Source organism: Mesitornis unicolor, unplaced genomic scaffold (assembly GCF_000695765.1).
Source record: "Mesitornis unicolor isolate BGI_N332 unplaced genomic scaffold, ASM69576v1 scaffold17668, whole genome shotgun sequence".
Taxonomy (NCBI): domain Eukaryota; kingdom Metazoa; phylum Chordata; class Aves; order Mesitornithiformes; family Mesitornithidae; genus Mesitornis; species Mesitornis unicolor.
The window spans coordinates 674-10,306 of NW_010204029.1; positions in this window are offsets into that span (position 1 = coordinate 674).

A 9,633-nucleotide genomic window follows, 5' to 3' on the forward strand; every position below is an offset into this window, starting at 1 on the left:
TGAGGAAAAGCAGTGGTTGAACTGGACGGGATGGGAGCAAAGCGGGTGAAATTAATTTTGTCCAGTTTGCCTTGCTCAGGGGTACCCGTGCCCCTGCCATGGCCATCCTGGGGGGACACCGTCACCTCGCCACCCCCCTGCTCCTGATGCTGCATGTGAACGCCCCAGCATCACCCGTCCCCTGCTCCCGGACCTGGTGCAATGGGCAATTTGGGGTTATAATTGGCATCTTTGGGTCAGCTTAGAGAGCAATTAGCAGGGTTGTAATGAGGCATTAGGGTGAAGGCACCAGGCTCAGAAGGGTAATAGCTGTGACAGTTTGGTTTCACTCTCTGTACTCTTGTTTCAATGAAATAGAAACTGGCACTCATGGGGAAAAAAAACCCCAAAATTTCAAGCACCTCCTTCAATATTTGCTTTCTCCTCTGACACCAAGTCAGACATTTAAAATAAATAAAAGACAGAATTTGGCACTTGGGAAGGACCTTTCCCTTCCCACTGTAGCCATGTCTACCTGTTGCAGGGAAAATATTTTGGGAGCTCCTGTGCCCCTTCCTGCAGCAATCGGCTCCCTCTCAGCTGGGGGCAGCTCTCACCAGCTCCCAGGTGCTGGCTGTGACCCCAATTAACACAGGAACCCCCCCAAACCCCTAATTAGCACAGGAAGCCCCCAAACCGTGAGCGCTCCCACCCCTGTCTCAGCCAGCCCACGCTTGCGTGAGCCGCAGTCTGGGGGGGAGGCACCAAGAAGGGTTTTTAAGGCTTTTTAAGAGGTTTTTAAGAGACGTTGCAATGCTGAACCACAAGCACACACATTTCAACAGGAAATAAGCTCAGCTTTAGGGCACTAATTAGAGCAAGTCGGGTTTATTTTAATGGTATCATAATTGCTGGCTGCTGATGGAGCTGGTCCCCAGCTCAGGCTGGCAGGGGGGGTCTCTGCAGGGCTGTGTCCAGGCTCAGGCACCCACGACCCCCCTCAAAATGCATAAACCCCCCTCCCCTCGGCTCTGCACACCCACAGGGACTGAGGGGGTAATTTTTACTCACCTTGTCTGGTGCTGCTCAATCCTGGCTCTTCCATTGGAGTCCTTCTTTCATCTGCAAATATTTGCCTCAATTTGCCGAATTGCGGGGTGCCGGGTGATTTTCCTGCACGCAGGACAGATGCAATTTCCTAGGGTTTGTTTGCTGCCTGTCTGGCTGTACCCAGCACAGCCCAGTATAGCCCAGTACAGCCCAGAGCCATGCAGGGAGGAGGTTCAAGGCTTTTCTGCCATAGACCCCCCCCAGCCCCAAACTTCTTCCTATGAACCAGGCACCACCAGAACACACAGAAGGTGGATCTGTGCTGGGGTCGGTCTCTTCTCCCCATAACAAGTGACGGGATGAGAGGAAATGGCCTCAAGTTGTGCCAGAGGAGGGTGAGATTGGATTTTGGGAGAAATTTCTTCCCCAAAGGGTGATCAGCAGTGGCAGGGGCTGCCCAGGACAGTGGTGGAGTCCCCATCCCTGCAGGGGTTCAACAGCCAGGAGATGAGGGGCTGAGGGCCATGGGTCAGTGGTGGACAGGGCATGGCTGGACTCAATGGTCTTAAAAGGCTTTTCCACCCAAATAATTCAGTGATTCTGTGATATTTGCCCACGCAATTGAGAGGCCACAAGCAGGGCTTGGCACACATTAGCACATGCATTACATCCTGCAAACCCTTTCAGTAAACATTACTTAAATGGGGATGAACATCCCAGGGAGGTGCCCGGTGAAGCCCGGCTGACCCTGGGCACCGATGCATCCCCACGCCAGGGGCAATTTTAGGGATCCCGTCTGTATTTTCTGTCACTGCAGGACTGTACGTGGTTAACTTTGTCTGTGAGCGGCTCGCAATAGAAATCTCTGTGCAGAAGAATGTGTTGAAAACCAGTTCAAGGACAGAGGGACAGTGCTTTGTCACCGTGTCCCTGCTGCATGGCCCTCGTGAGCGCCGTAATCCTCCTTTTCTCTCCTCATTTATTCGAGACGCCTGACTCAGTACATTTCAGCAACGGCAGTTGCCATTTTTTCACCTCGTTTCCCACGTCGGTGTCTGTTGTTTTAACGCTGTTGGAGAACAAAAGCCTCGCAGAGCCGTTGCAGAAGCGATCGGTGACTTGCAGATTTTGTGTGCTCTAAATGCTGCCGGTGTAATGTGTTTAACACAGCGCAGTGGCACTGCCATGGGACCCACGCTTCGTGGGGTGCCTGGCATCTGGAGGTCACCACCAGCCCTTTTCTTCCCAAAATCTTGCTCACACCCCAAGGAAATCAGAAATGCTGCATTTTCCCAGCTGCCAGACGTGGCAGGTTTAGGCTGACACAGGCACTCAGAGAGCACCATGGGTGATATTTGTAATTCCTTTCAGGAATAGCTAACCCAGAGCCAGGGCTAAACATTATCCCGTTAACCCCAGCACAACGTCTTAACTCAGATCCATGGTCCAGCTTAAAGCCTGACCCTTGCTTCCATAAGGTAACAAACCCCACTCCTCTGGGTCTTAACGAACCCAGAAGCAATTTCAGCTGAGCCCCTTTCTCCGTCTGTTTGTGCTTTCCCAAATCCCGGTCCGACCCTTCCCAGGAGGAGACGGAGGCACTTTAAGAGGAATGAAATCAGCCCGGAAAACTGCACCTCCGGAGCGGTGCCAGCAGAGAACAGAGATAAAAACGAGAGGAGAGCAGAGCAGAGCGGGGAAACGCAATTAAAGTGATCTGGTGACTGAAATAACACTGCGCGAGGGGTCGCTCACTGATGTGAGCAAAGTGGCTGCTCCCGAAAGCTGGGAGCCTGAGGAGCAGAGAAGGGAAAATCCATCACATCCATCCAGCTCCGCTCCACCACCGGGATTTAAAGCAGAGGGCAGTAATTACGGTCAATGAGCAATCACCATCGGCTGCCCTCAAACTCGGGCACAAAAGCTGCCGCGTTGTGCCCGGCCACAGGGTGTGAACCCCCTTACTGGGGTGCAAACCCCCTTATTGGGGTGTCTGCTGCCCCTGCACCCCCTTACTGGGATATAAACCCCCTTACTGGGGTGCCTGCTGCCCATGCAAACCCTTACTGGGATATGAACCCCCTTACTGGGGTGTAAACTCCCTTACTGGGGTGCCTGCTGCCCATGCACCCCCTTACTGGGATACGAACCCCCTTACTGGGCTGTCTGCTGCCCATGTACCCCCTTACTAGGGTTCATGCTGTCCCTGCATCCCAATTCTACTCCCTTGCCAGGGCTGCCTGGGATGGATGGAGCAGACCCCTCCTAGGCTGCATTTCCAACCCCAAGGCATCCAAACCCACTCTCGGGACAAAGATGAGGGGAAAAAAAGGCAGAACAGGGGTTTCTGGATGAAGGATTTTGCTGGCTGCAGTGCCCAAGGTGCCAGCCCCAGCCCTGGCCATGTGCCCCTGGCTCGCAGGGTAACACCCAAACCCCTTTTGAACTCTCCAGAGTAATTTCTGGGGTGGTGGTGTCCCCTCTGAGCTGTGCCCCCACAATTTGTGCTTTGCCCACAGCGGTCTAGACACACAGTCCATAAATGACTCACATTTCTTGTGCTATAAAGTCTGTCCTTGCTCTTAATTTAGATCCGTGCTTCCAGAGCTGAAATCTGGGCGTCAGCCTTGACCTCGGGCCTTTGCTTCCCACGCCTCTGGAGTCCACAAATCCACCTGTCCCACCTCCAGATGAGCCGTGACTCCTGGCAGTGTCCCTGTCCCCTGCCAGGACCTTTCCCTGGGTCCTGCAAGGGGCACTGAGGTGGTCCCAGCACGGTGGTCGCCCTTGATGGGTGCAACTCCCACCCAGCATCCTAGGGTTGGCAGGCAGCTTGCCCAGCCCAACCCGGGGACAGTCACCCTCTCCTCCTCGGAGTCACCCCAAATCACACACCGAGCCCCTCTGAGCTGGATTTGGGTCATAGACCAAGCGTGGGAGCCCCTGGGTGAGCTATTGCACTGCCGGGGCGGACAGGAGGGGGAGATCTTCACCGTGACAAGCCCCAAGCTGCGCAGATGAAGCCAAATCCAAGCTGTTCGCTTTCACCAGAGACATAAAACCCCTAAAAACGGCACCGATCGCGCGTTCCCAAGCCCACCCCAGACCTCGTGCAGGGCCGGGCCCTGGCAGCCCCCCAAAACTGCCCTCCCTCGCACCCACTCTGGTTCTTATTTTCCCCAGCGCGCTCACTCCTTAATTCTCCAACAGCTGCAGGTCCTCACGGGGCACATTTATGTTACGCAGACGAATCCTCCTCAATCGGGTTCGTTTCCACTGGAATTTCCATCTCCCTTTATATTGGAGTGTCGATCGCAGGTCAGATCTTGGACATAAAAACACAACTATTTAACATCGAGTAAAACACCCTTCCCTTTCCTTAATATTCCCTTTGCTGCAGGGTGTTCTAAAAAGCTTCCTGATGGGAAGAGTTTACTCTTAGTGAAGTGTTGTAGCTTCATCCCATTTACTCCCTGGGGCCGCTGCCCCCCAGCACGGGGGCAGAAAATGCAGTTCCTGAGTAAGGAAAAGATAAAAACCCATTGAGGTCCCAGCCATGGCATCCCTGCCTTTCCCTCTCAGAATTTTTTGGTTTAGTTTTAGTGTTTTTTTCCCATCCAGGGCATCTTTCTGCCTCCCATCATCGGCTGCATCCCAGCCTGGCCCCACGCTTGTCCTCCTGAGCTGTGGGACCATGGGGCATGGCCAACATCGGCCCCGTGTCCCCAGCCTGCCCACACGGGAGCTGGAAATAAATGGTGTGGGTGTCACTGTGGGTCACTGCAAAGGGCCCCGCTACAGCAGCTGGGCTGCTTCAGGAGCCTAAAATTGCAGGTTCCCGTCCTGCGAGGTGCTTTTTCTGGTGGTTTGGTGTTTACCGAGATGGGAAAGGGGGGAAGAGCCTTCCAAAAAAACATCCCCTCGCCCGCGAGGGCACCGCTATGGAAACCCACGGCAGCGTCCCTGTTTTCCTTGCAGAAAGCCTGCGGTCACGCTGCCGCCTTCGCAGCAGGGACCGAACCGGTGCCCCCCTAATGCCGGGCGCAGGTGTCCCTGTACCCCCCTGGCTGGGACAGGAGGACCAGAATTAGGGCTGTGGTGTCTGGCACGTCCCGGGGGGTGACTCACGCTCCTTTCCAGGCTGGGAATTGGGGTGACACATGGACACGGTGTCCCCAGGCCTCCAGAGCCACTCACGCCTGCGACTGAGACCTCCCCAGTTCTTGCCTAAAGACTACGGGTCAATAAACCACCCTAAAACCAGCAAGAGGTGCAGATGCTCAGCTTCTTTCCCCAGTTTACTCCAGTTATCCACACCTAAATATTCATCTTTTAATCCTGACCCCCTCATCTGCACTGAGATCCAGCCTTGAGCTCGCCTTGCTCCGGTCTTCCAGTTGAAACGCCCCTTGCGTGCTCTCACGCACTGCAGTTTCACATTGGAGGGCATTTTCTCCCACCCTAAAGCCACGCAGATAAGAAAATCATTATTTATTGGGGGATTTTCCTGGTAATAGCAATGATTATCACGTTCTCTTGTTGCACTAGTAAGTTATTGAGCAACAGCGTGCGCAGGAAAACACAGCCCAAGCTGTTTACTCAGGAAAAAGCCCATCCATAGCTGCTCGACACTAAAATAAGATATCAAGCGGCAGAATTAGGATCAGAATTCTTACAGCCAGTTGGGGTTTTTGTAGAACTTAACAAGACAAGCTATATAGTCCGTAAGCAAACATTTCAGACTTAACATAATCAACTCCCTGCGCATTTTCAGCGCAGTAAATCACTGCCGAGCTTATGGGGACCCCAGAAACCAAGTGATTTTTCCCTTGGAACAGCCGCGAATGAGGCTGTGCTGGAGGAAGTTCGGGTCCTGAGCGGTGCTACTGATGGTTAACCACGAGGAGGGATGTGGGGTTGCGCTTGGCCTGCAGATGAAACCCTTTAATTCCAGCATCCTCTGGTTCTTTGGGGAAGGACATGGTATGAAGTCTGAACCCAACCTCAAATCCCTGTTTTTGAAGCCGGAGCCAACCCTCGGTTGAGCTTGGCCGCCCTTCAGAGGGGGCAGCTGCAGCTGACACCACACGGAAAGCCCTGCTTTTCGCTCCGAATTCCAGCCTCGTGCCTTGTTAGCGACAGCGAGCTGAGATTTCGGACCCGTCCGGGTGCTGGGAGGTTGGCGAGGGCTCGTGGCTGACAGAAGGTGGGCACGTACCTGATTCGGGGCCATCAGCAGGGGGGTTTCACTTGGGGTGGGACTGGAGGGCTCAGACGGGACAGCAGCAGAATCAGCTCAGCCCTTTGGCGTAAGCTCGGCTTAGAGGGAAATTTTGGGGTTAGAGTCTGTGATTTGGCATCAGCCGTCGGTTTTAGTGGTATGAGCAGGCCCGCAAATGGAGCAGGGTCTGCATCCTGGTATGGAAACGCTTCGAGGGATGGCGAGCAGGGAGGAGAGGTGGAAAAAAGCCCCCATAACCAGAGTGCTGCCGTCTGTCTGTCTGTCCATCTGTCTGTCCGTGGGCGTGGGGCAGCCACAGCAGCAGTCAGATCCCAGACAGTCCCCATGCTCCTGCTCTGTGATCTGACATTTTGGGCACCGGGGTGGCGGGGGGAACAGTGACACTTGTGGTGTCACGTTTAACCCCTCTGCCTGCCGGGTCCTGGCAGGACCCCGCTGCAGGGATTCCCACATTTGGGGGGTGCTGAGCAGGACCCAAGGGGGCAGTTGCCACTTTACCCCTCTGTCACCATGCCAAAGCCCATCCAGCAGGGTTTCCTATGCCACCACAAATCATTTCGACCAGCAGCGAAGGAGCTTTTGCAGCTTCCCTTGTGGTCTCCACTCCCTCCAGCCACTTTTCCCCTGGGAAGCAGAACAGGCAGAGCCAGACAAGGTACCTAGACCCAGTGCCATGAGTCCCGACCTGGTGCCATGGGTCCCAAGCTGGGCTGCTCCTGGCTGCTCCCATGTTTGCAGGAGTGATGTGCCAGGAGGAAGGGAAGGGAAGCCCAGCAGAAGGGACGATGCTTTGCATTGGTCCCAGTGTGAGCCTGCAAGGGGGAAAGGGTGCTTGTAAAGGGCAGGAAAGGGGACTCCTCATTGTTAAGCCATTAATTGTCTTTAGTAATTAGGAGACCCGGAGCAGCAGAGCTAGAGGTGCCCACAGCAAATCCCCTGGGATGAGGGGGTGCAGTGGGGCCTGGGCTGCTGCAAAGCCCAAAGGTGCCCCTTTGGGTGCTGTGGGTGCCACACATTCCCCCCCGTCCCTCGCTGCAGACACTGAGCTTTTCTGGTTCTCCATCCAGTGTGGTCTTTCCCACGCATCTGGCTTGCTCCAGGAATTAGCGCTTAATCCCCCCCATGAGGGAACAGGATCTGCTCCCACATCCAGCGGTGCTCACGTACGCGTCCGTGGTCTCGGTCTGAACCCGGCCGGGGCGCGCAGGGCAAGACCCCCCTGGCAAAGCTCCCACGCTGGGGCTGGAGCAGCTCCTGCAGCTGGAGCTGTAATTAAGTTAATCACCAGGCTGCCAAAGGGCGTGGGTGGGGAGGTGAGATGGGCTGGAGGTAATTAGTAAGCAGACCAGCGCGCTGTTTTCCCCATCTCCCCACCAGTTTGCTGGATGCCCCAGTTTGAAGCAGCAGCTGGGATGTCCTGGCCTTTCCTTGCTCTGTCTTTACTGCGATGCTGCTGGTGGTTATCATCAGCCTTTTTTTTTGGCAAAGAACTCGCTCACTCTTGCCATCAGTGATACCCGCTCAGGAAATTGCTGTAGCTTTCACGTTTGCACTCCCGTCTGTTTTACGTGATGCAAATCTGGTTGAGGTAACCGGACTGGCTGTGTTTGCTGCTGGAGAGCAGGAGACGATGACAGCAGGCATTAGTTAAATTCCTTTCTGCACTTTTGGTCGTGCTTTATCCCACTTATTCCACTTACAAATGGAAAACCTGACTGATAAATATTTCATCAAGCAGTTAATCATGTTCCTAGAGATAAAATCACCTTGCCATAAACACCGACCAGAAACAAGCCCGTGCTTTCTGCTGACAGGCACAACATTGCATATTTATGATATGCTTTGCCTAATCATTTATTAGAGGATCCCCAGCCGAAGGAATTCGGGCCGTGCCTTGCACTGCTGATAGCTCCTGGAGCAACCAGCACACAAGGAAACCTCTGATCCCCTCCCGGTCGAGGGAATCCATCTCACACCGTGGATATCTCAAACTTACAATGAATAAAATCCCCGCTTTTCTGAGAGATGTTTGCCCTTGGACCACCCCAGAGCTGTACCTGTCAGCCCGTGAGGCTTTAGGAAGATGGGTGGAGGAAGGCCAGAGCCCCAGGTCCTTGCAGATGCTGTATCTGTTGTAAGCGCTGGGCTGCTGGGCTGTGCTCCGTCCTGGTGGCCATGGCCAGAAGTTGGGATGGGAACCAAGCCCTTCTAGTCACACCCTGGAAGGAACACAAATTCTGCTTTAATGGAGAAAGCAACACTTTCCCAAGTGAAAGCAACCACCGTGTTTCCACTGAACTCACCAGGGCCCGGTTCAGGAGACGCTGAGCTCATTAATTGAAATCAGACAAAACCTTAAAAGACTCCGGGTTTAGCTGGCTCCTGGCCTCCTCAGGGTTTGTGAGATCCTTAGGTGATCATCCAGACGACAGCCGTGATTAACTGCGCTTCTCAGCAGCGCGTCCACACTTGTCCTGAACGGCTGCTTAGCAGAGGCCATCCAGAACTTTTCTTTCCAACCCCATATAAAGAATTTATCCAAAGCCAAGACAATTTTAATGCATTTGAGCCAATCTCCAGCCTTGTTTTAACCCATGCTAGGTGAGATACTTCTGGTTTCCTCCATGTAGTAGCCAAGTATTTTATACTTAAGGAATAAAATATGAGGCTCACCTTTGCTGGTCTCCACGTGGTTTCAGAGTTTGGGTGCCCTGGGGATCAGGGACAGTCCCCAGGCACAGGGACATGCCCAGAGCATGCACAGCTCTGCCAGGACCCTGCGCAGGTCCTGGCTGCTTGGCTCCTACGCCAAGGCTGCTACCAAAAACCCTGGGTGCTCGCGGCACTGGTGGGAGCTTGGTCGTGGGTGGCCACCAAACTCGTGTCACAGGAGCCACGAGAGAGCCACAAAAATGCCCGTGAAGCCACAAAGAGCCCGCTCTGAGCGTGACCCAGACATGTAAAACTTTTGGGCCATTAGCAATCCCAAACCCTCATCAACGCCGCCCTCATAATGCAAGCAGAGGGGAGAACAGTACTGCCCAGTGGGGTCTGCATGGATTTTGAAATGGGAAGGGAAAAGGACCTCCCTCGCTCCATTTGCACGGCCCCCAGCGTGCACAGATATTTCGGAGCTCAGGCAGAGCTCATCTGTTACTGGCAGCGTAACCAGCCCTTGATGTCCGGACCCAAATCCTTGCGGAGTTTGGGATTTCACATCAAAGCTGCTGGTTGGGCCACGGCAGCAGCAGCAGTTGGTGATAAAATTTGGAACCAACCCCAAATTTCTCAGAATTTCACAGCTATTCAGGTCCTGCACCGGGCTCATCTCTCCTCGCTGCAGTTCTCCAGCCACCGATGTT